Source organism: Pan troglodytes, chromosome 5, assembly GCF_028858775.2.
Source record: "Pan troglodytes isolate AG18354 chromosome 5, NHGRI_mPanTro3-v2.0_pri, whole genome shotgun sequence".
In the NCBI taxonomy this organism is placed as follows: Eukaryota; Metazoa; Chordata; class Mammalia; order Primates; family Hominidae; genus Pan; species Pan troglodytes.
Genome location: NC_072403.2, coordinates 25,251,514 through 25,271,844, shown reverse-complemented (window position 1 = coordinate 25,271,844; position 20,331 = coordinate 25,251,514). Strand labels below are relative to the sequence as shown.

The 20,331-nt window shown below is 40.9% G+C and overlaps 1 long non-coding RNA gene across 1 annotated transcript in view; it reads left to right on the top strand.

The window, feature by feature from the left end:
• LOC134810172 (uncharacterized) overlaps positions 1–15,549 on the top strand; it is a 498,390-nt gene extending 482,841 nt beyond the window's left edge. Inside the window, exons 15-16 of the long non-coding RNA XR_010157579.1 lie at positions 10,342–10,447; positions 15,319–15,549. This is a non-coding gene — a long non-coding RNA (uncharacterized LOC134810172). The remainder of the gene's footprint in view (positions 1–10,341; positions 10,448–15,318) is intronic.
• Positions 15,550–20,331: the final 4,782 nt, after the last annotated feature.

The window sequence follows — 20,331 nt, the reverse complement described above, 5'->3', positions numbered from 1 at the left end:
ATTCCTCAGCCAAGTTTCATATTTGCATGTGATGACAATGTAACTGGAAGTATCGTAAGCAAACAAGAAGGGCTTATTGGCTCACATAACCAAATGGTGGGAAAGTCAGAAAAAGGGCTAGCCATAGTGAAAACTAGGACCAGGGTGTTTCTCTCTCTCTCTCTCTCTCTTTCTCTCTCACTTACTTTTACAACAAACTTGATATTATCTTACTGCGTTATGTTCCCCCAGACTGTCATTCATCAAGCAACCAGAGAGAAAAGAAAAGAAGGCTCTTTACTGTCAGCTAAGCCTGAAAAATACTTGGAAAGTACTTTGCTTCCCTGGGCTTGGGTCATGGACAAGGTGAGGGGTAGGATGGGGAGGCATGCTGGGTGGACTAAAAGAACAACTACTGTAAGCTGCTATCAGCCAAGGAAAGGCACAGAAATACAGAGTTCCACCCTCACGCAACCACAGGGGCAGCCCTATGAAGATGAGTTTCTGACAATTAAAGGCATTTAGTTAGCCACTGGGTGACATGTACAGAAGGATTCATGTTTTGAATTGGAAGTTTTTTAATTTTTAGGCAATACCAAGATGCTTTACTTCCACAAACTTCTCTTACATTTTTTGCATAATTAATTACAAAGAATTGGAGTTCCAAGTGTAAAAAAATGAAATAATCACCACTTTAAGAACTGCGCTGCATCCCAAGGGACCCAAGGATTGCTACAAAAGTATTCAAATTGGCCCAATTAAGCTACATAATGAATTTAGACAGTACTCTCGAAGGCCATTTTGTGTTCTGTTTTTCTGTGATTCCAGAAAACCAATCATGGCAAAGGTGGGGGCATTTGCTTCTGTGGTGCTGAGCATAACTCGAACTATTTGAAAATCACATTAAGTCTCTGAACAAGAGAACCTTCTGGACCAACAATGATGGGAGCTGTCATCAAGGAATAAAAATGTTAATTGAAGATTTGATGAGATCTCCCCTCATAATTTGATTAGTCTGTTCTTAAAAATTGCAAAGCAGGGAGATGCTACAAGAATCTTCAGTATTGTGGGCTCTAAGGCTGTCCTAAAAAAATACCACAGGCTGTGTGGCTTAAACATCAGTAATTGATTTCCTCACAGAAGCTGAAAATCTTAGATCAAAGTGTCAGTCAGGCTGGTTTCTTCTGAGGCCCTTCCCTTTGGCACGTAGATGGCCGTCTTCTCTCTGTATCCTCACATGGTCTTCTCTCTGTGCTTTTGTCCTCCTCTCCTTTTTTTTTTTTTTTTTTTAGACGGAGTTTCGCTCTTGTTGCCCAGGCTAGAGTGCAATGGCACAGTGGCACAATCTCAGCTCACCACAACCTCTGCCTCTCAGGTTCAAGCGATTCTTCTGCCTCAGCCTCCCAAGTAGCTGGGACTACGGGCATGAGCCACCATGCCTGGCTAATTTTGTATTTTTAGTAGAGACAGGGTTTCTCCATGTTGGTCAGGGTGGTCTCGAACTCCCGACCCCAGGTGATCCACCCGCCTTGGCCTCCCAAAGTGCTGGGATTACAGGCATGAGTCACCGCACCTGGCCTCATCTCCTCTTCTTAAAGGGACACCAGTCAGATTAAATTAGGGTGCACCCTCAAGACCTCATTTTAACATAATCACCCAATTAAAGACCCATTCACCAAATACAGTCACATTCTGAGGCACTGGGGGTTAGGACTTCAACATGTCAACACTGGGGGGACATAATTCAGCCCAGAGCATATGCTTACCACTTTGTCAGAGTTTCTTCCTTAGAGATCATTTCTATGTCTTCTAATTTGCTTTGAGTCCATTTTGTTTCTCCTCTCACCTTCAGTAGAGATGGAGAATTGATTACTATTCCCCAAACAATAACTTTTCAGCAGTTGGTAGGAGATGATTCCCTTCCTTAGCAATCTCTTCTATTCCTTTTGCCTTTGTCTTTTTGAGATGGAGTTTCGCTCTTGTTGCCCAGGCTGGAGTGGAGTGGCACCATCTCGGCTCACTGCAACCTCCACCTCCCGGGTTCAAGCAATTCTCCTGCCTCAGGCTCCCGAGTAGCTGGGATTACAGGCGCGCACAACCATGCCCGGCTAATTTTTGCATTTTTTAGTAGAGATGGGTTTCACCATGTTGGCCAAGCTAGTCCTCAACTCCTGAACTCAGGTGATTCGCCCACCTTGGCCTCTCAAAGTGCTGGGGTTACAGATGTGAGCCACCACACCTAGCTTCCTTTTGCCATTTAAAAAAAAAAATGTGTCTTACCTTCCAGTGCAAATAATTATTTTATGGTTCTCAAGTGTTGCATTTCTGTTGCATGTGCGCAAGATCAGACTTGTTTCTAAGCTACGTTACAGCCTCCATGTTCATCTCACGGTTCAGTGTGACTCTTATGTCTATATCATTGTTCTTTGTTTTATTGATTTTGAACTCTTCTGCCTAAAGGACCTCACCACAGTTTGAATGATATGTTGTTCTTAAGCTTCTTCTGCAATCCGTCATGGTAATTTTGAATTTTATCTCAGTGGAATTAGGAGATATCCTTTTATCTATAAAACGTGAACCACTCAGTGAGGTTGCTGCTATCACCCCAACTCAACACAAATGTACATTGAGACGCAGGAAGGTTAAGTAAATTGCTAAGGTCTCACACACAGAAGATGACAAACCTTGGGTTTCTAACATAGTGTGTCTGAGCTTAAGTTGCAGACATCATAACCTTTCTACTCCATCTTTTGGTATCAGTACCTCCTCTGTACCATTTCATCTTTCAACCACTTCCCGAGGCTCTCAGAATCATAACCTGAAGTCATCTTTCTTCTCTCTTGCTTGCCATATCTGATCAGTCATCAAGTCCTATTGATTTTGTCTTAACACTTTTATTTTGCATCCTGTTTCATTTACTGCCAACATCAAGTTCAGGTCCTTTCCATTTTACCTGTTGCCTAATTTAATAGCCTTCTAATTTGTCTCTTAGTTTGCCCCTCTCTTCACTAATTCACTCAGGCTTCTAAAAGAACTTCTCATCCTGAGGGTCCCCCTCTCCCATCAGTCCCTGCATTCCTGTTGCCTAATGAAGTATTAAAGACTGAACTGTGTCCTAACCCAAATTTCTATGTTGTAGCTTTAATCCCCAATGTGACTATATCTGGAGGTATGGCCTTTAATAACGTAATTAACACTAAATGATGTCATTAGGATGAGGCCCTAATTTAATATGACCGGTGTCCTTATAAGAAGAAAGAGAAAGATTAGGAATATGCATGCATAGAGACTTACATAGGATGCAGAGAGATGCAGAGAGAAAGTGGCCATCTGCAAGCCAAGAAGAGAGGCCACAGGAGAAACCAAACCTGCTGACACCTTGACCTTGGACTTACAGACTCCAGAACAGAGAGAAATAAATTTCTATTGCTTATACCACCAGCTGTAGTCTTTTGTTATGGTAGTCAGAGCAGACTAATACAAGAAGGAAGTGTAAATTCCTCATCCAGAAAATACGACCCCTCAACAATTCAACCCCATTCATAAAAGTACTTCCCATTCCCATGAAACCCCTCAACACGTAGTTCTCTTTCTTCTCCAGGCTTTAGTTTATTTCTGGGAGGGCCTCCTCTCACCTTTTCACTTATGTAGGTTCCACTTTAGGAATAAGGCCCAGTCTCACTCCTGTTTCCTTACTAGGCTGGAAACCTTTTGTGGGGACTATGCCTTCAAATTAGTATCCCTTGAGGGACCTAGTGCAATGCCTGGCCCTGATGCCCAGCAAGTGTCTATTGATTGAGTCATTCATTCACCTGCAGTGTCTTGATTTCTCTGGTACTTGCCCTTTCATTGAAATCTTCTGGCTGTTTTGCAGCACTCAGAGCTTTAAAGTATTATAGCCTAAATGGTAACAATGGTGAGCATTGCCTTCTTAGAAAAAGTGTGGGCTGTCATCTAAAGAGAACTTATTTACACCAACTCCTAATATTCAGAAACTATGGAATAGTTATGAATAAATTTCTTCCCAATAATGAGCCTTTCTGCTATAATGTGTATACACAAATGCCCACATATGCATACATGTGCACACACACACACACACACGTGCTGCCTCTTGCAACACAATGACAGGAGACAATCAGCCACAATTCCCTTAAATGACAATTCTATGGTACCCTTGCCTCATTTTTTGCTCTGTTGGCACTTAAACATTTACTTTGTGGGAGAAAATTGTTTTGGGAAAGAGGAGAGAAATCTTTTTTTTTTTCCTTTTCAATTTTAGGGTTAAAGCTGGGCATGATGGCTTACGCCTGTAATCCTTGCACTTTGGGAGGCTGAGGCAGGTGGATCACCTGACGTCGGGAGTTCAAGACCGGCCTGGCCAACATGGTGAAACCCTGTCTCTACTAAAAATGCAAAATTAGCTGGGCATGGTGGCACATGCCTATAATCCCAGCTACTCAGGAGGCTGAGGCAGGAGAATTGCTTGAACCCGGGAGGTGGAGGTTGCAGTGAGCCAAGATTGCGCCATTGCACTCCAGCCTGGGCAACAAGAGTGAAACTCAAAAAAAAAAAAAAAAAAAAAAAAAAAAAAAAAGGGTTAAATGGGTCGAACACTCTTGTAACTTGTCTGTCCAGGTTCTTTGATGTTAAAGATTGGGAATGAAGTCCCACTTCCTCCCTTCTTTTTCCAGCTAAAACCCTGAAGGCACGCTCATAGGTGGCTCTGAGGTATGTATAGTTAAGGAAGTTGTTTAGAATCCTGTTAAGTCTTTCCTCAAAGGCAGTGAATAAAATGCACTTTCCACTTCTCAGCTATAACAAAGAAACCCACCATTAACATAGGAAAGCCTCTTGTTTGCATTTTTTAACAGCTGACATTTGTACCTTTTGGAGAAAAGTGAAGGGCATCTCATTGCTTCCTTGTTTAAATCAGCCTGGAAATAATGGGGATGATAGGGAAGCAGGGCTAATTTCCTTTGTCTCCTATTCAACAGATAATGGTGGTCTGTGTGGGGTGTTAAAGGCCAGGCAACCGCGGTGACCCGGAGATGACTTCATTCTTCCAAGGTTTATCAAAGGCTCCTGTCAGTCAAACTCATGCTGGGAGACTGGGGAATGGCCATCTGGCTTGCTGTTCTTCAGGGAGGAGAGAGGAGAGTGAGGAGATGCAAAATCTCACTGTCAGCCCTGAGCCAGGTGGAAGGGTGATACATTTGGGGTGGATTTAGCCCCTCTTGTGCACACAGGCATAAGACAAATAAACGTGAGGCTCTCTATGAGAGACAGAGACAGAGACAGAGATACTAGGAAGAGGAGGAGAAACGGGAAGGGTGAGATGGAGACTTTTGTTTAAGGCAGCGTGATCATCTTGAATCGATTTTAAGTGGGAAGACTGAAGGTCACTCATGCTGCTAACCATGCAGAGAAACCTCTGAATTGTTTCCCTGGCTGTGGTAAAGAAGGGGAGTAAGTGGCTCCCAGCAGGGAACTGATTTAATTTAAAGCACAATGTTTCTGTTCTGAAGCCAGAATTCTTTCATCCTAGCCATGTTGATTACAAGTACTAACAAGGTATTACAAGAGACACTACCAGGAAATCTTCCCCTCTCCCTTCACTCCTAGTCAACTGCTGGTGAACTGGGGACACACAGCAGGGTCTCCCCACAAGGCAGCTCAAAAAGCCATCCTTTCTGGGAAGCTGCCTCCTCAAGCCGCCCTGGTTTGGGTTCCCTTTTAATATGAGAGTTCCTACCAGTAGCTGCAATTTACACAGCCCTAGGAAACAACTGTTTTGTTTTTTCTTAGATTTGCCTTTCTTTTTCATTTTAAAAATTGATACATAACATTTGTACATATATATGGGTTGCATGTGATATTTTGTTACATGCATTCAATGTGTAATGATCAAGTCAGAGTATTTTGGGTATCCATTACCTTGAGTATTTATCATTTCTATGTGGTGGGAATATTTCAAATCCTCTCTTCTAGCTACCTGAAAACATACAATAAATTGTCAACTAGGGTCATCCTACTCTGCTGTCAAACATTATACTTATTCTTTCTGTCTAACAGTACATTTATGCCCATTAACCAACCTCTCTTCATCCCACCTCCTACCCCCTCACACACACCCTTCCAGAGCTACCCCCATGAGATCAACTTTTTCTGGAGACAGAGTCTTGCTCTGTCGCCCAGGCTGAGGTGGCACGATCTCGGCTCACTGCAAGCTCCTCCTCCCGGGTTCACGTCATTCTCCTGCCTCAGCCTCCCAAGTAGCTGGGACTACAGTTGCCCACCACCATGCCTGGCTAATTTTTTGTATTTTTAGTAGAGACGGGGTTTCACTGTGTTAGCCAGGATGGTCTCGATCTCTTGACCTCATGATCCGCCCGCCTTGGCCTCCCAAAATGCTGGGATTACAGGCGTGAGCCACTGCGCCTGGCCAAGATCAACTTTTTAAGCTTCTACATATGAGTGAGAACATGTGATATTTGCCTTTCTGTGCCTGACTTATTTCACTTAACATAAGACATTTTTGCCCCCTGGACATTGCAAGTATTGAACTCAAGGATGCTTCAACACTTCAAAGATCTTTAAGGACAGAGCCTTTTTTTTCCTTTCTTTCTTCCTTTTTATTTTGATAAAATATGTATCACATAAAATGTGCCATGTTACCCATTTTTAGGTATACAGTTTAGACCCTATTAAGTACATTCACAATTTGGGTAGACATCACCACCATCCACTTCCAGAACATTTTTCATCATCCTAAGCTGAAACTCTGTTTCACCAAACAATACCCACCCAGCCCCCAGCCCCCACCCTAGCCCCTGGCAACTACCCTTCTACTCTTTGCTTCTATGAATTGGACTCCTCTAGTACCTCATTTAGGAGGGATCATTTAGTAATTATCTTTCTGTAACTGGTTTATTTTACTGTGCATAATGTCCTCAAGGTTCATCTACATTGTAGCATGTGGTGGAATAGCATGTGGTGGAATTTCCTTCCATTTTAAGACTGGACAATATTCCATTGTATGTACGTACCACATGTTTTTGATCCATTCGTCCATCAATGGGCATCTGGGTTGCTTCCACAGAGGTTTTCTTTTCAATTGTGCTGTTCTATCTTTTTCTTCCAGGTCCTAACATCAAATGAGGCCAATGCACTGGAAATACTGGTTTCTTGTAGATATTAATGAAGGGAGAAAAAGGGAATCACTGGGCCAGTAATTTAGTTGCCATTAACACAAGTTTCTCATCTCATTCCATAGTCCACTGCCCTGTTAGGAAAACAGGGCAATAATTATGGTTGGTTTTCTGGCTAAAGTGGAGAGAGGCTTTCATTCAAAAAGAGCATGGAAGAAAACTAAGAGATAGGGTGAGAGGGATTATTCTCCCTCTATTAAAAAAGAAAAGAAAAGAAAAGAAAAACACTTCCTTTGTATTAGTCCATTCTCACATTGCTGTAAAGAACTACCTGAGACAGGGCAATTTATAAAGAAAAGAGGTTTAATTGACTCACAGTTCTGCAGGCTGTACAGGAAGCATGGCTGGAAGGCCTCGGGAAACTTACAATCATGGTGGAAGGACAAAGGGGAAGCAAGCATGTTTTCACATGGCGGCAGGAGAGAGAGTGAAAGAGGAAGTGCCACACACTTGTAAGCCATCTGATCTGGTGAGAACTCACTCACTAACATGAGAACAGCAAGGGTAAAATCTGCCCCATGATCCAATCACCTCCCACCAGGTCCCTCCCCTGACTATGGGAATTACAACTGTAAGTGAGATTTGGGTAGGGACTCAGAGCCAAACCATATCATCCTTATTGTAGAAACTTCTAAAATATGCAACAATAGAAAGACTAGTTTGATGAACATCCCATAAACCCCCAGCCAGCATAATCAGTCATCAACACATGATCAATATTTTGTCATTTGTACCTTACATATACCTCTGCTCCCCTGGGTTATTTTTAATTTCCTCTAGTTTTTTATTTTGAACAGTTTAAACCTATGAAGAGATTGTCCCATAAAAGTATGAAGAACAAACATATGTTATTCCTTCACCTAGAATCATCAAGTCTTAACATTTTGCCACATTTGTTTTATGTCCATCACCTATCTGTCTATTATCTATTTATCATCTATTTTTACATTTATCATCTATTTTTACATTTTTTTCTTGAACCATTTGAAAGTTGGTTGTCTCCAATTATGACCCTTCATCTATTAATACTTCAGCATCTAAGAACAAAGACATTCTCATAACCACAATACAATGATCATACCAGGACATTCGAAATTGATACAACATCATTATCTAGTAAACAATCGGTCAGGCACAGTGGTTCATGCCTGTAATCCCAACACTTTGGGAGGCCAAGGTGGGCAGATCACCTGAGGTCAGGAGTTCGAGACCAGCCTGACCAACATGGCGAAACCCCCTATTTACTAAAAATACAAAAATTAGCCAGGCCTGGTGGTGGGCACCTGTAATCCAAGCTACTTGGGAGGCTGAGGCAGGAGAATCATTTGAACCTGGGAGGTGGAGGTTGCAGTGAGCCAAGATGGTGCCTTGCACTCTAGCCTGGGCGACAAGAGCAAAACTCCGTCAAAAAACAAAAAGCAAAAATGAACAAACAAACAAAAAAACCAACATTAAATTTTCCCCAGTTGTCCCAATATAGACCATTAGGGCTTTTTTCTTCTCTTTGTCATTAGCAGACCCTATCAGGGATTAAGCATAGCATTTAGTTGTCATTTCTCTTTAGTCTCCCTTAGACTCCCAGGCCCGTTTTGTCTTTGACACCATCAGCAGTATTGGGATGGAGATCTGGGAAGTATCTAATTTAATTTTTCAGATGGTAAGGAAAAAGATTGTGATTCTTTCTGAATCTGATGTTAGCATGAATGAATAAATGTTTATTAAATGACCATTCTATTAATGCTTATTAAATGTTTGCTAAATGAGCATTCTATTAAAATGCTCATTGCTGTTAGAGATGGAGAATTGAGGAGTTGAAATGCCTAAATTTTTCCAACTGTTTGACACCCACAATCTCCTGAGGTGTTTGGAAAGTGCAAGAATAAGACATTAACTAGTTCAAATAAATTAGTCATACATTAGAGAAGCATTGCACTTCTGCCTTTTGTACTATTCCCAAAAGAAGGGCAGGGTTGCCTTCTCTCCCTGCCACTACATATAATTGGCTCATTCTAATGTGAGTCTAAATATATTTATTAATATCCACTAGTTAAACCTTGCAAAATATCAAATGTCAGAATATTTCTTATTTATATGTGAAGGAATTGAGCACGGGGACATCTAAAGTATAAGATACTGAGATGGTGAACCAGGCATGGTGGCTCATGCCTATAATCCCAGCACTTTGGGAGGCCAAGGCAGGTGGATCACCTGAGGTCAGGAGTTCAAGACCAGCCTGGCCAATGTGGTGAAACCCCATCTCTACTAAAAATCCAAAAATTAGCCAGCATGGTGGCAGGCACCTGTAATTCCAGCTACTTGGGAGGCTGAGGGAGGAGAATCACTTGAACCCGGGAGGCAGAAGTTGCAGTGAACTGAGATGGCGCTATTGCACTCCAGCCTGGCTGACGAGAGCAAAACTCTGTCTCAAAAAAAAAAAAAAAAAAAAAAAAAAGATACTCAGATGGTGAAAGTGTCCCTGACTTATTGAAGACCTCCCAGGGCCATACAATCTACTAAAGGGTACTTTAGTAGAGGGTATTTATCATTATGTTAATATCCTGAAACTCAAAACAATGAGAATGCAACATGGTTCCCAATTATTTATTCTGGAAGGTTAAAGCTAGTGAGGTGTCTGAATGTAGTAGAATCCTGTTATCATATAAAAATATATTATTTTTGTATATAATATTATATTTATAATTTTTAATAGACCTTATTTTTAGAGGAGTTTTAGGTTCCCAGCAAAATTGAGAGAAGAATGCAGAGATTTCCCCCATACCCCTGCCACCACACATGCATAGCCTCCCCTGTTATCAACATCCTTATCAGAGAGGTACATTTGTTACAACTGAGGAACCTACATTGACACACCATGATTACCTGAAGTCCATAGTTTACATTAGGTATTACTCTTGATATTGGACGTTCTCTGTATGAATGTATGCACCAATTTATAGTGACATGTATCTACCATGACAGTATCATGTGGAGGAGTTTCACTTCTCTAAAAATCCTGTGTTCTGCCGATTCAATATGTTATGATTTTTAAGAGTTAGAAACATCCTATTAAAACACTCACTTAGGCCTTCATAAAGTCCAAGTAAACTGTTTTTTTGTTTGTTTGTTTGTTTGTTTGTTTTTTCTTTTTTAGGCAGAGTCTTGTTCTGTCACCCAGGCTGGAGTGCAGTGGTGGGATCTTGGCTCACTGCAACCTCTGCCTCCCAGGTTCAAGTGATTCTCCTGCCTCAGCCTCCCAGGTAGGTGGAATTACAGGCATGTGCCGCCACGCCCAGCTAAATTTTGTGTTTTTAGTAGAGATGGGATTTCACCATGTTGACCAGGCTGGTCTTGAACTCCTAACCTCAGATGATCCGCCCACCTTGGCCTCCCAAAGTGCTAGGATTACAGGCATGAGCCACCGCACCCAGCCAAGTCCAAGTAAACTTTTTAAGAAACTATCGAGAAAGAGAATGAATGAAAGGAAAAATGTACATATCAGTTGGAACACAGACTTACCTTCTCTAAGGTAATGGGCAATGCTATCTTGATCTTTCATCTTCACAGTTTAATTCATAAAATAATAAGATAATTAAGCCTGTAATACTTTTAAGAAAAAGTCTGACATTTTCAAATTTTATCTATCCCATTTGTATTGGTTAGCTTTTGGGGAACCAAAAAGAAAAAATATGTTTTGTTCAAATTTGGTTTGCTTAGCTGAGCAGAAAGGTCTTGCTGGGTCTTGTCAGATGAAATATTAAAACAAAGCAAAAAAAAATTCTATTATTTTAAAATTCCTTCTACCACATATGTGAAGTGTTACCCTAAAGGACTCCTATATGTGGTAGCCAGTGTTTAAGACAACCACCTGTGTGGACCCTTGTCCCCATGTCACATGTACTCAGTGGCTTTAAGAGGAGACAAAACTTGGTCAGTCTGTGAAACACCGAGGTCACAGAAGCAACATCAAACAGTGTGGCTGAAGAAAACCCAGGTGGCCAGAGGCAAGCGCCAGAGGTCATCTTCCCATGAGCCATCAGGATGTCCTTGCTTACAGAAAGGCAGATGCAGGAACAAGTGAGTGGATGAGATCAACAGAGAGTATGAACTGAGTTATTTATAAAGATCATGTACTTGGACATATTTCTGGGTTTAAAACAATATTTATTTAACAAGATTTGCTTAACTAAGCCATGAATTTGTAAAAAAACAAAAACAAAGAAAACAAAAAAAAATCCTTAGAGAAATTAAATTTAACAGAGTTTAATTGAGAAAAGAATGATTTATGAATTGGGCAGCCCGTGAACCAGATTCAGAGAGACTCCGGGGCTGCCCCATGGTTAAAGAAGATTTATGGACAGAAAAAGGAAAGTGAGGTATGGAAAACAGAAGTCAGATACAGAAACAACTAGGTTGCTTCCAGCTTGGCATTTGCCTTATTTGAACAGGGTTTGAATAGTTGGCCACCTTTGCCCAAAACTTGGTGATTAGCACAAGACTAGATTACAGTCTGTTTATACATCCAGGTAGATTACAGTTCACTATGTATGAAGAAACCTTTATGCCAAATTTGAAATATGTAAGGAGGCAGCTTTAGGCTAAACTTAATTTAATTTTCTTTTATATGTGCTTTGACCTGACATTGTCAGTGTCTCTGTTCGTATGCCTCTTAGAAAGCTCATGGAAAAGAGAATACTTACCTTAATTCCATTTAATGTGCCCTGGAAAATCAACATAGTTTTCCATACTGTTTTCTTTGACTTAACTACATTTTATAGGCTTCTGGGATTAATTTCAAAACACATGGAACAAAATGTCTTTATATTCATGTTGGTTTGATTAACGTATTTCCTAGTCAAAAGTGGGTTAGGATGAGCTGGGTATTTGGAAAATACAGGAAATGGTGGGGAAGGCCAGTTGCCCCAAAGAGCTGGGAGTCCAGTCTCTATGTTGACCATTATTGGTTCTGGATTGTTTGGTCCCTGGCAATGCTACAGCTGAGTGAATCCCAAAGACACACCCCTAGCCCATTAGTCTATGTAAGCATGTGTCTTCCACTCCCCACCCATAGAAAACCCAAAGGCAAATTTATGTCTTCATAGCTTATTTCTTTTCCACAATAAAAATGTATCTGTCCCAGGTCTCATTCTTTCTCATCTAGATATTACACTCAAAAACAGTAGCAGTAAATAATTATTGAATGCCTGATTTCCAACAAGGTTCTGATGGTCTAGCGACGGATTGGGAGCTTATATCTTTATAAAGTTTTAAGTGCAATAGGACTATAGGAGATAACACATCTCATTCTAAAGATATCAGTGTGGTTTAGCAATGGAAATGAAGAAGGAAAGTATTGTGTAAGGCAGTCTCTTAGACACTGAGGAACTCAAAACATACTAGGTAGCTGCGATAGGGGTCCCAGTTACATGCTTTTCTAGTGCCAGGTTGGATCTTGGAGACCAAGGCCAAGTTCAACAGAAGGACGGATGTGTGTTTAGCTGTGCAAGTTGGAGCCATGAAAGTGGAATGTGATGTGAGGGTCTTTATCATACTCCTCCCAGGCAGCAGCCACCTTCCAGTTTGCTCCTGAGCATCCTCTCCTTAACATTACATTGAGTACCATGGCTCATTATCAGTAATGGTGGGGATGAGAGGATAATCAGCATAATTGACCCATTATGATCCTGAGCATCATGTCCCAAGGGGGATCTAGGGCTCAATACTCTATTATAACTGGGGTTTAGTTGTCATTCAGATAGATAGCATGGAGCTAGGCAGAGGCTGGGGCTCTAAACATGGCAGCAAATGATGGCAGGAACAGGCAGATAGGAAGGAAGGTGAGCTTAACCATAAGTCTAAAACATCAAGGCATAGCAAGAAGGCGGGTATCATTGTACAAGGTCCAATTCAAACCCAAGCTCTTAGAGAAGTCAATAGTTAGGCCCTCAGGGAGTATCTGGCAGGGCAGATTCCTAAAAGAAGTGTCATAAATTCAGTAATTAGGAGACCGGATAAAAATCACCCTAAGACCTAGAGAAAAGGTAGGAACCCAATTTTAGACAGGCCTAACTACCTCTCCATTTAGGATGGGACCAGCAAGGTTGATTTAACATTGGTCAGCAACTGCCCTAGAACACCTCACCTTTTGCTCTCTTTGAGGCAAGAGTGGTCTTAGAGTTTGGAAGAGTGTGTGTGTGTGTGTGTGTGTGTGTGTGTGTGTAGTTAAACAATCTCAGTTACTATGTTAGCAGGAAGGAGGATGGGTATGATAGGGATACAGGCATCTTTTACCAAACCCAAAGGAAATTGTGCCCTCTGTCCAGCTTCTGAGATAGAGTCTGGCTTTCAGGTATCTCTGAAATCATACCTAATGCATGAGAAATTAATTCAGTGTTATAGTCCTTCTCTAATAAGCGAGGCCTCTGACCCCAAGTCCCCTGAGTCCCTTTTCTGTAATGGAGGTTTAAGGGAATTTTTGGAGTCTAATAAAATGGCTTCATCCGATGAATCTCCCTTCTGTAATTCAGGGAAGAGGCTTTTCATTACCCGTCTTTTCTGTGAGTTGGTCCTGCCAGCCTCATGAGAGGCAGATCCTGTGAGGCGGAAAGGATCTAGGGAATCAGCAGTTGCCTTGGTTTCCAAGAACTGTCTCCACCCTTCAGTTGGTTCTGAAAGTAACAGTCTGTTTCGCTTGAAAAGGGAATGCATGCTGAGTTCTCTTCTCAGCTTATAAATTATGCTGTATTAACACTGGCAACAGTTTCATTTTCACTGTGTAAACATGAGGCAGCACAGAATGGAAAGAGGGTTGGAAGGACTGGCTGCCAGGCCGCAGCAGAGACTCGTGAGCAGCTCTTTGAATGTTGGATGGTGTTCACACTAGCTTTAAGAGTGGGGGAGTTTCCCGCAACACCTGTCTCCAGCAGTCAGGCCTTTTTTATTATGAATACCTCTGCCACTGGCTTTGGCTCTGTGCGTGAAGTACATGGTTAAATAAATGCTGTGATTCCAGTAACCCTGAGAAAGGTGCCTCTTCTCAGAACCAGTCCAAGGAAGGCTCACTGTGCCTGAGATTCTATTGTAGATTCATTTGCGAGGGTTATAATGTGATTTCAAGAGTTCTCTGATCAATCATAAATACTCTATAGATGGGTTCATATATTCATTTCCCTAACCTTTCTATTGACCAAGCAAACATAGACGTTCTATTGTGTACAAGGTGCACTGGTTCCTAATTAAGGTTTCCATTGCCATTATTGGTCATAAAGAATTCAGCATGAACAAATTTATTAATGATTCCCCCAAGCTGACTTGAGAACAACTCACAGTGGCTGCATTTTAAGTGAGAATTGGGGTGCAGGGAAGACCACGTAGCAGAATATATATTTAGAGTGGACAGACCCAGTTAGGACCTAGACCAAAATCCTGAGCAGCCCAGGGACAGTCTGGGCAGTATCACAGTGTGGGCTAAAGAGAAGGGTTGGAAGTGTCACAAGGAAGGAAAGGGAAATAGAGGATGTAAACATGAAAACAACAACAACAACAACAACAACAGAAACCTTATTCAGCTGCGCAGATTTTTTTTAAGCCCATTTGTACAAGCTTAACACTTACAGAGCAAGAAGGCCCTTTGAAACAAAAGAAGGACTTCTAAACATGAAACTTCACTATATTAAAATCCATTTTAAAGGTCAGAATACTTCTTTAGAATTAGAAAAGTGAAAAATATCAGTTAAAATGCCTATCTGAAATGTAAGGTTTTTTAGAAGTTCCCCTAGAGCAGTGTTTTTCATCTTTTTATAGGTGGGACATTGTATCAATTATGATAGTTCCTACTGCGGGTAACTGAAAATCCAACTCAAACAGGCTTAAACAAAAGGAAAAATATTATCTTACATAAGAAGACATTTGAGCTTTAGGGTTGACTGAGTCAGCTGTTTGATAAATTCTGCAAGGGACCAGTTCTTACTCTCTCTCTGTACTAACCATGCCAGTGTTATTTGATCCCAAGAATGATTCCCCCAGTAGTCATCAGATGGCTCCAAGTGCATGCAGGGTGGCAACTCTTCCTTGTTCACATGTGGCTGGAGAAAGCACTTCTCTCCTAACAGAACTAATTTCCTTTCTTTAGGTCTCAAGGGGTCAACCTGGTTCAAATGTCTACAGGGGCATGGCATCTGCTGATTGGCTTCTGCCTGAACTGCTGAACCAATCAGTAAAAGGAACAATGAGTTTACATAATTGGCTTAAGGACTTCAGTCAGCTCCTCATCATGCAGGATGAGAGACTGGTGAAGAATGTGATGAAATGGCTTAGGAAGCCAACCACAATATCTACACCCTAATTCGTGAAGCTCCTATGATTGAGGTAGGATTCGAGGGCACAGAACGCCGCCCTCCCCCCCGCCCCACACATACCTCTACCTTATATTTCTCTTTTCCCTTCAAACATTACTTTATACTTTTGGGGAACTTGTGGGATTCTAATTTGAAAGCCGCTGTCAGAGCAAGGACATCATTGACCCAAGGAATCATGTGGGTGTGAAGACTGAGTAACCCAGTCTTCTCCAGTGGCTTAGAAATTCTGAGCTTATGTCAAAAGGCTCCTTCCCTTTTAGTCAGTCATCTCAACTCTTTCTCAACTGCACAGGGAAAAGTAACCCAGAATAATTGGAAGAAGATTGGAAGATTAAAAGTTCCAACCAAAAACAAAAACAAGCAAACAAACAAAAACAACTCTGAATCCCCTGAATAATCATTTCTTTTTTTAAAAAAAGGCACATAATAATCCAAAATATGATCGGGCACAGTGGCTCATGCCTGTAATCCCAGCGCTTTGGGAGGCTGAGGCAGGCAGATCACCTGAGGTCAGGAGTTCGAGACCAGCCTGGCCAACATGGTGAAACCCCATGTCTACTAAAAATATAAAAATTAACTGAGCGTGGTGGTGCATGCCTGTAATCCCAGCTACTCAGGAGGCTGAGGCATGAGAATCCCTAGAACCTGGCAGGTGGAGGTTACAGTGAGCTGACATCATGCCATTGCACTCCAGCCTGGGCAACAGAGTAAGACTCCATCTCAAAAAACAAACAAAACAAAACAAAACAAAAGAAAAATAACAATAATCCAAAATAAAATCTTATGTACATCCAAGAATATTCTATCTTTATCTGCAGTATTGGGAAGACTTTTAGTTTGATATTTTAAAATATTTAAATTTGTCAAAGGGGTTAAAGAAGAAAAAACTATTTTGGGGTGAATTCTGGCAAACTTTTTCTAAAAGGTAGTTTTATTTCTTTGAAATCATGGTTTTAAGCACAGTCGTGGTTCTCAGCATCTGAACACACATGTATGGGTGGTTGCAATGAGCACCAACTAAACCCAACAAGAATCATCAAACCCATCCCAGGAAATTGTGAACTAAGTATTGATCTTGCCCTGGTGAGATTCATAACAGGGACTATACTTTTTTATAAGTTCCACCTAGTCAAAACATTGAAAATGGTTAGGTTTGGCCATTTCGCTGGCAAAATGGGTTTTCTTTATGAAGATTCTTTTTCCTTTACTTCTTGAGAAATTGCTCAGGAGTTGTTTTGTTGGCTATTAGGATGAATTTAAGAACTTATTGTCTATTTTATTGCCATGATTTAATGCTGTTATTTTCCTGCCTATATATCCTATTCGTAGGACCCTACAATAGTGTTTGCCCTAGACTACCCATTGTGAGAATGTATACAAAAAAGCCAATGGTACTGCAGACCATCCCTCTTAGCTCTGAAATGCATTCCATGCCCTTATCCCTATCCTACTAGGGTTTGAACCTACATCAACCTTTTCCAGGCTTTCTTACCAGCTTGCTTCCAGGTAACAAGGGGAGGCTCTAGTGGGAGACTGGCACCAGAGGGAAGGAGACAGTAGATGATTTCCCTGTTTCTTTCTGCCTAGCAAGGTCTCTGCTGTGTCTCATCAGTGGCTTTAGCTCCCACTAGCCAGTTCTTTTCTTCAAATTGCCAGCTCCCTCCAGGCAGGCTTACCATAGTTCCAGCTTCTACCAATTGAGCTGTTTGGAGGCCAATTCTAATGTACTTGGTTGAATCATTAGTTTGATTTCCTTGAAATCATGTTTCATAGCTGTACTTGCACATCTTAGCTGCAACATCCCAATGCACAGGTATTGGCAGCTGCAGTCATCATTGAGGCCCCAGTAACACCACCTCTTCTCACTGTCCCTGTAGCCCTAAAGTGGTAGCCACTTTCTGCAGTTGTTACCTTCCCTGTTTGCTCTCTCAGCTCTTTTCATATCTTCAAAAAACATTTCCCACCATTACATTTTTTTTCTTTTGAATTATCTGGTATAGGTTTTGTTTTCTTAGTTGGAACCTACCTAATACTGTAGGGAATTACTAGTTTTTTTGATAGAAAGTTCTTTGCTATTCCCGCCATGCAACCACATAGACCTACAAATGAAGACCACATTCTTTGTAAAAAGAATTTCTCTGCTAAAATCCTTCTATTTTCTGTTTGTTTCATAAGAAATTTAAATTTTTCATGTACAGATTATGTATTACATGTTTGGGCAGTGAGAAAGTTCTTAAGGAATTGACGCCCTAAATGTATCAAATAAGCATGGAGCCTATCATTATGGCAGAAACCGTGGTACATTGTGTTCCTCATGTCTTTTTATTTTAGTCTTTGCACTAATATCTTTCAGATGTCCTGTTAAGTAGTTTATGTGCATTTCAATCTCAATAATGCCAGAACAATCTTTTGAATCCAATTTAAAGTTGATAAAATTGAATAAAGAAACTGTTTTCAAAATTGGCAGATAGCTTCCATTTAAAATACAAGCATACATTAAAAGCTACACATAACTTGTAGTTTGGGACGAAAGACTGGTTGAACTAAAGGGGAGCTGGGAGTTAGTGCTGGTTGAGTGAGCCTAAAGCTTTGGTTGAAAATCCCCAGAGGGGTCTCAAGTCAAATTACGCAGAAGCACAAGCAGACATCCCTGGCAGGGCCTGGATCACTCTGGGGTCAGCCATCTTCAACACAAAAGTGGGGATGCTGAGTGCTTGTCCGTGTTAATCACTGCCTAAATCATAGGGTGGGGTTAGCAGAATATGCATCACTCAGGTAGGTCTTTATCTCCACATAATGACTTTGGTCTTTTCCATAGCAAGTGCTGAAGTGTACTACAAGGGGAAAGAATAGCATTCATAATTTCTACTTTTTAAAACAGCAGAGAGAATGGTGTTATTTTTTTAAGAAAGGAAATTTAAGTTTTTCATTTTGCTTAAAGACTCAGGAAAAGCTTCCATTAGACAATTTTGCATAGTGCTGCTGACAAAAACAAAACAAAACAAAACAAAAAACACAAAAAGCCAAGGTTGGTGGGCTGTGGAGAGAATTCCCCTCCCTTGGCTCAAAAAACCCCCCAAAACCCAAACAATAACAACAACAACAAACCCCACACAAAAAGCATGTTAAATAAAAACACAAGCAATCGCTCTCTTGCCTCATGCACAAAATAACAGAGAAAAATCTGCATTTTGTTCATCAAGGTATAGTAGACAGAATTTTTTTTTTTTGAATATGCTTTCAAATCCTCTGGGACTTTACAATTTATCAAGAAAGGCACATTCTTCCTAATGAAAGGTTACTGACCTTCATGAATGTGACAGTTCAATTACAGCCCATTCATATGCAGAGCAGCGTTGATAAAGGATTTGGGAAATGTGACTAGCATAGCAAGAAAAAGAAAAATGTCTAGGAAATTATTATTAGTTTTTAAATTTTTAATTGTAAAGCAAGAATAATAAATAAGATTTGCTCAGGTAGTAGAACCATTTTTTTTTTTTTCCTGTAGCCCAGCATCTCATTAGATTTGCTTCAATTAATATGCTGGCTCTTTCTTTTTTCTTTTTCTTCCTAATATTTCTGCCTTTTTAATCCTCTAAACCGCTAAACCTAACAAATCAAAAAGCCCTTGGGGTTCTGAAATGCAGGGTTTCAATTTTTTTTTTTTTTCTCCTTTTTCCTTTGACTGGCAGGGCAAGCTGGAACGTGTCTTAATGTTATTTTAAGGGCTTGATACTATTTAGACGCTGAAATGGATGGATGGAGGGTTACAAGGGGGAGTGTACATACTCCCAACCACCCACATACATGTACTCATGGTGGGAGGGGCCCACACTCACGGGAGGTAGGCCCTTCCAGGACAGGGAATCTCTAAGCCAGGTCCTGGCTAGACTTGCTGGAGCCAGCCTTTAGCCAGACTTGAGTGACACCTGCAAGCTGCTGTTGGCTGAGCTGCTCCAGGTGTGGGAAAGATGATCTGATGCCACTTTGTAAATCAGCAGAGAATGTCACTCAGCCAGAGCTCTCTGGAATATCCCAGAACCAGGTTCTTTTTCAGCAACTGCTAGTAGAGATTCTCCAATAACAATACATTTTTCTTTAAAAGTAAGACAAAATACATCAAACTATTAAATTGCTCTTGGGATATAACCAATATAAATATTTTAAGCAATTTTGAAATATAATTAGTATTTTCATTTTTAATACTTTACCTTGGAAGTTAATATCAGACATGTGTGGGTGGTATGTATGAGTGGTTGAATGGTAAACTTAACTGAAAGCTCTGAGAAAAGACACGTGTTCCAAGCACCCGTCATACTGCCTAGCATGTAGTGATCATTCAGTATTTGTTGAACAAATGAATCCCTTTTCCTACTGCGTTTCTTTTCCACTCCTTCATTTTTGGATAAGCTGTATGACCCATCAATTATTCCAAGCTTGTCCAACCTGTGGCCCGTGGGCTGCATGTGGCCCAGGATCGCTTTGAATGTGGCCCAACACACAAATGTGTAAACTTTGTTCAAACATGAGATTGCTTTGTGACTTTTTTTTTTTTTTAGCTCATCAGCCCTCGTTAGTGTTAGTATATTTTACATGTGGCCCAAGACAACTCTTCTTCTTCCTATGTCACCCAGGGAAGCCAGAAGATTGGACACCCCTGAATTATTCTTGAAGATATTTACCCTGTCTAATTCACTCTTATAAGTGGCCTTCTTCCTCTACTATTCCTAGACCAACGATTTGCCTTCAAGGCACTTTCAATCAGATTGTATCCTGAAGGCAAGTCT